The sequence below is a fragment of the Nipponia nippon genome, unplaced genomic scaffold (genome assembly GCF_047370975.1).
Source record: "Nipponia nippon isolate SJK-2023a ecotype South Korea unplaced genomic scaffold, ASM4737097v1 scaffold_29, whole genome shotgun sequence".
In the NCBI taxonomy this organism is placed as follows: Eukaryota; Metazoa; Chordata; class Aves; order Pelecaniformes; family Threskiornithidae; genus Nipponia; species Nipponia nippon.
In genome coordinates, this window is record NW_028262346.1 from 2,102,426 (window position 1) to 2,109,101 (window position 6,676).

Below are 6,676 nucleotides of genomic sequence, written 5' to 3' on the forward strand. Positions count from 1 at the left end.
ACCTGAGTTATCAAGTTGGGGAGAATTAGCTTGTATTTTATAGTAGGAAGTATTTTCCATTTTATTTCTGTAACAGTGAAAATAGTGGAAGGGACCTCCCCTGTAGTAGGCTTCAGAAAACAAATCTAGAGTCAGTACACTGCAATTACTCCTACGGTTACTGCTTTCTGACTCTCTTTTCCAGTCTTGTAAAGCATTGGAGGTACCAGCGAGGTATTAAGGATTTTTAGCTTGGGACTTGACAGTGGGAACTGAAGCTTCACAATTCAGGAATTTAGGTAGAAGCAAAATCTATGCCTGCCTCAAAATGAAGGCTACACAAGTGTATGTTAAATTTAGCTTAGTTGATTAGTGTTGTGTCTTGTTATCTACCTTTGTTACATATTTATTGACAAATGTCTGAATATCAATTTAAATAACATACAGTTAAATAGAAACACCAGTTGCATATGCAGAACTGGATCATAATAAAGGCCAGACCTAAGATACTAAAATCATTGGGAGATAGGCATTTACATAATGGCAGTAACTGGACCTGGATGACGAAGTCAAACAAGAGACCTATAGTGAGCAAAGGAAAATCCTAATTCTTGAGGTCTTAGATGAACATCCCAAGAACCTTGAATCTACAGTGTTCAGTTGTATCTAAACACAGCAGCCCAGTATCTGGATTAGAAACCCTTAACTGTGGGAGACTTCATTTTAGCTGTTACCTATCAAAGTGGAAAGGTTCCACTTTTTTCTCATGCTTGTTGTGGGAACTAAGAGTCTCATAAACTAACATTATTCGCTACCATGGTTTGATTGTACCAATACTGCATTCACTTCACTGTTACAAAGGACTCTGGTTTACTATAGCTTGGTAGAGATGCACACCAGAAAGATGATGGATATTTTGTCCAACACATTGGACATTGCCTTGATTTGTATTCTGGCAGAGGATGAACAAGAAACTGGAGCTGGAGGAAAAAGGACAAAGATAGAACAAAAGCTAACCAACCCCTGGCCATCTCCCTGACAAGATGAGATAATCATGCTGTCCACAAGAAAAGCCCTTCAAGTGAACAATAAGTTAAGTGCATTTCCTCCTTGAAGTCACCTTGACATACTGAAATACTTAACTTTAAGAAGAACAAGACATCAAAGGATGCTCATTAGAAAATGTGACTCTTGATGGATAATTTAAGTGACACAGTAAAGTCAAGCATTTGAAGCAGAAAGGTCTTGTCAACATAATGTTTTTCACAGCTGCAATAAAGATCGAGACTATTTTCTGGTAGCTGCAGAAACTTGTTTGCCAACAGTTGCAAATTCAGTTGACCAAATTCATTGTGGAATTGCTGCTTTTTAGGAAAATATCCTGTCCTTCAGTCCAACAGGATCAGCACCCATTTGAAGATTTACTGTACAGGGGGATATGCACTAGGAAAAGGATAAAAAGCTGTCAGTGAGTTAGAGCTGTATTTTCATGATGGAATGCTCTATGGGATATAGACTGGGTCAAACAGGGAAGAGTTCTTTCCAGCTTGCTGGTGCTCATAACACTTGATAATCTGTTTAGTTCGATAGGGATAAAAGGGTTCCTTCTTTCAATCAAAAAAATGTAATAAAACAAAAGTTTATGGGGGATAACATGTTTTTGTAAAATAACTTTGGCATCTATTTTAAGGTAATCATTTTGGTTCCAGATCTTGAAAAGAAAATCAGTTTTATATGAGATTTTCCCATGTACTTGCCATGCTACTTTGAGAATGGATATGTGACCTTACAGAAATGCTTCTTTCTCACTGATGATGCTAGAGGGATTCTAGACTATTATCTAGAAAACTAAAACAGATGGACAAAGCTTCAATGAGTAAATTAATTTCATGTACGTATATTGAAACATTTTTCCTTTTATGTTCTGTTTAATTTCATTGACATACTTTGGTTTAGGTCACTGATGCCTTGCAGTACTGTGAATTTATCAAAGTTGCTATGCGAGAAGTGGAAAGTGAAGTGACCTACTGACAGAAACTGAAATTCACAGAGCATTTTTTGTCTGTCTGCCCTTAAGAAGCGTGCTGGTAGCACACTCCAGAAGTAAGTGATGCTCCTACCCACTGCTTTTTGTAGAGGATTCCATCCTTGGTTTCACTGAGTCAAATAACAATCCACTGACTTTGAAACAGAGCTGTCCACTGATAGTAAAAGATCCTAGATCAGACTTCAGAGTCAGCATAATCTTTCAGCCGGAGGACTGCTCAGACTCTTTTTTTTCTGCTCCGCCAGTTTTACCTGGCTCTTCCCATTTAGAGAACTCTCAGAGAGCAAATGTCCTATGCTAAGCTCTGCACTCAAGAAACTAACACAGAAATTTGAGTAAAACAAGCTCAGGAAATTAAACTGACCTCTCTACTTTTACTACGTGTAAGGGAAAAAAAACAACATTCACAATGAAGTTCATAGCTGATGTTCATATTAATAAGTGAAAGAAAAATGGATTTTTTAAAAAGTTTTCAGTGACTCTTTAAATTGTGACAATAGCATCATGAAATCAGTTTGCATTGCAGATTAATAGAGCTCAGAAAATTGTCATCCATCATTCTGAGAATACTTTAATATGCTGAACTCCAAAGCTTAAAGTTACTTTTAAAAATAACATACAAGTTTGGAAAAACTAAAGAGGCTGACTAAATATAGGAGAGAACTGAACAAAAAAAAAAAGAATAAGAAATGAGGAATGAAATTTTTAAAATGTCTGCAGCTAAATTAATTTCATAAATCCTAAATCAAAGAAAGATACTGTCCTGGTTTAACCCCAGCCAGCAACTAAGCACCACACAGCCGCTCCCTCACTCCCCCCTAGTGGGATGGGGGAGAGAATCAGAAGAGTAAAAGTGAGAAAACTCATGGGTTGAGATAAAGACAGTTTAATAGGCAAAGTAAAAGCTGCACGCACAAGCAAAGCAAAGCAAGGAATTCATTTACTACTTCCCATCGGCAGGCAGGTGTTCAGCCATCCCCAGGAAAGCAGGGCTCCATCATGCGTAATAGTCACTTGGGAAGACAAACGCCATCATGCCGAACATCCCCCCCTTCCTCCTTCTTCCCCCAGCTTATATGCTGAGCATGATGTCATATGGTATGGAATAGCCCTTTGGCCAGTCTGGGTCAGCTGTCCTGGCTATGCTCCCTCCCAGCTTCTTGTGCACCTGGCAGAGCATGGGAAGCTGAAAAGTCCTTGGCTAGTGTAAACTCTAGTCAGCAACAACCAAAACATCAGTGTGTTAGCAACATTATTCTCATCCTAAATCCAAAACGCAGCACTCTGCCATCTACTAAGAAGAAAACTAACTCTACCCCAGGTGCAACCAGGACAGATACAGAGACACTTAGCGGGGGGGGAAGCAACCTGCCAAAACCCCCAAAGTCAAACAACCAAAAACCCCTCCTAAATGAAGTTTAAAATCCTGTGTTTAAATGACTACTAGCACAGATACATAAAGACCTAGGTTTAACATGTCAGCTAAACTGAAAAGGAAAGCCAAAAAAGCCCTGAGGAGACAAGTCTGAAACACTGTGCTGAGAATTTTCTCTCGAGTTCTTATTCCTTTGAAATAAAAAGCAATAAATCCCAGGATTAAAAAAGATGATGAGAACACTAGTGCCAATAAAATTTACAAACTCAAATAAAGGATTTCTCCATCCCTCTAAATATCCTACAATAAACTCATAAAAATCTAGTTTTTGAAAGAAGAGGAAAGTGCTTTCATTTATCATACTCACTATGTAAAAGTCATTGTTTCAGAAGCTACACTCCTTGCTTCTGATATGGTTATGCTATTACTTTCCAGCTCAAGTCTTACCTGAGGCCCACAGTAATGCTTTTTACATATACAACAGAGCCAAGGAATGAGTGAATTGTCTCAGTGAATGCCTGAATGAACTAGCTCAAGCCTTTGGACAAACTTTTCGATACATCAGGAGTCACTGCTCTTTCTCCTTACTGAAACTTTTACACAGCAGAAAATATTTAAAAATGATCTCCCAGCTTGAAAACTTGATCATCCATATTTACTGCACTACCATGATTTTTCCATGTAAGCACCTTTGTAAGAAAAAATGCCAAAGGGCTCTTTAACCTAGCAGAAAAGACTTAAAGATTAACCAAATCTGAAAGGTAAAGTCAGGTGAATTCAAATAGAAAATAAGCATACATTTTTATTTAAGAAGGAAAACTATCTACAGAAGTGGCTTATTCACCACTTTTTGGGCCTCAGATCAATACTGAATGCCTTTCTGGAAAAGGTGCTTTAATCTAAGACAAGTTATTAGGCTCAACATTGGAGTCAAGGGTGAAATTCTCTGGCTGGTGCTACACAGAAGGTTAAGCTAGACTGCTGCAATTATTTTTTGTTGCAGATGCTGAATGAACCAACTAAGAGAGATGTTATGTTGGATACACTATTGCGATAAAGCAGAACTGGTCAGGAACATGAAAGGTGCAGCCTTGACTGCGGTGACCATGAGGTAGTGTTGAGGGAAGCAAGGAAGGTAACAGCAATGTAAAGATCCTGTATTTCAGAAAAGTAGGTTTTGGCTTGTTTGGGGAATGGGTACATGCAAAGACTAGGAGGCTGCCCTGAAAAACAAAATCTTCAACAGCAACCTCTTCAAAGCACTGGAATGATCCATCTTGATCTACACAAAACAGGCAGGCATGGCCAGAGGCCAGCTTGGCTCAATGTGGAACTATGAGTAATAATACAGAAACATTGTCCAGGCATCCAAGGACTGAATTAAGAAGGCCATATCCCAGCTGGAGTTAAAACTTGTGAGGGATGTCAAGGCCAGCATTGTCAGCAACAGAAAGGAATACTGTCACCAAGAGGAAGACCAAGGAAAACATGAGCCTGCTGCTGAACAGGACAGCAGTCCTTGTGCTGAAGTCTACAGGAAAAGCTTAGGTACTCAATGTTTGCCTCAGTTGTTATTGGCAAAGACTAATCCCAGGTTTCCATGCCTATTAGTAAAGTTTAGGAGGGAGAAGTACTACCCATAGTAAAGTAGAACTGAGATAGAAGCAAATTAAATAAACGGGCTACATAAAAGAAGTCCATGAGTTGTGACTGGACACATTCAAAGGGGCTGAGGGGACCTGATTGATACCATTGTAAAGCTGCTCTTTAGCATCTTTGAAAGGTTATGGCTATGACTGGAAAAAGGCAAATGTCATATCTTTGAAAAGGGTAAGAAAGAAGATTCAGGGAACTGCAGCTTCACCTCCACCACAGGGAAAATTATGGAGCAAAACCCTCACAGAAAGTACTGCCAGTCATTTGAAGGACAAGAAGGACACCACTGAGAATGAGGCACCTTGGACCCTGGTGACTCACAAAAGCAGGACTCCACATCAACCTGCACCCTCCACCACCAAAATAAAAAACAGATATGAAGCCTTAACAGCTGAGGACACCCATGAGCAAGGCCTGCAAAGCCCCCTGCAAAGTGAAACTGTACCAGATGATCCTTGAGGTCCCTTCCAACCTGGTATTCTATGATTCTATGAAGGTGATTGTGAACAGCTAGCACATGTATACGATGGGCAAATCATGCTTGACCAACTTGATTGCTTTTTATGATGAAATGACTGGCTCCTTGGTCAAGAGGAAAGCAGTGAATGCTATTTACCTTATAGCAAGGCTTTTGAAATAGTTTCCCAAAGTTTCCCTTTGAAAGAGTTTCCTTCTAGCCAAATAGAACCTGAGGAACCTGAGGAACCTGAATGTACATAAGTCTATGGGTCCCGATGAGATGCATCCCAGAGTCCTGAGGGAATTGGCTGATGTAGTTGCTAAGCCACTCTCCATGATATCTGAAAAGTTGTGGCAGTCAGGTGAAGTCCCTGGGGACTGGAAAAAGGGAAACATTGCACCCATTTTTAAAAAGGGTAAAAAGGAGGACCCTGGGAACTATTGACCTGTCAGCCTCACCTCTGTGCCTGGGAAGATCATGGAACAGATCCTCCTAGAAGCTATGCTAAGGCACATGGAGGACAGGGAGGTGATTCGAGACAGCCAGCACGGCTTCACCAAGGGCAAGTCCTGCCTGACCAACCTAGTGGCCTTCTATGATGGAGTGACTACATCAGTGGATGAGGGAAGAGCTACGGATGTCATCTATCTGCACTTCTGTAAGGCTTTTGACACAGTCCCCCACAATATCCTCCTCTCTAAATTGGAAGGATATGGATTTGATGGGCAGACTGTTCGGTGGATAGCAAACTGGCTGGATGGTCGCATCCAGAGGGTAGTGGTCAATGGCTCAATGTTCAGATGGAGAACAGTGATGAGTGGTGTCCCTCAGAGGTCCGTACTGGGGCCAGTGCTGTTCAATATCTTCATCAATGACATAGACAGTGGGATCGAGTGCACCCTCAGCAAGTTTGCAGATGACACCAAGCTGAGTGGTGCAGTCGACACACCTGAGGGACGGGATGCCATCCAGAGGGACCTGGACAGGCTGGAGAAATGGGCCTGTGTGAACCTCATGAGGTTCAAGAAGGCCAAGTGCAAGGTCCTGCACTTGGGTCGGGGCAATCCCCGTTATCAGTACAGGCTGGGGGATGAAGGGATTGAGAGCAGCCCTGCTGAGAAGGACTTGGGGGTACTGATAGACGAAAAGCTGGACATGA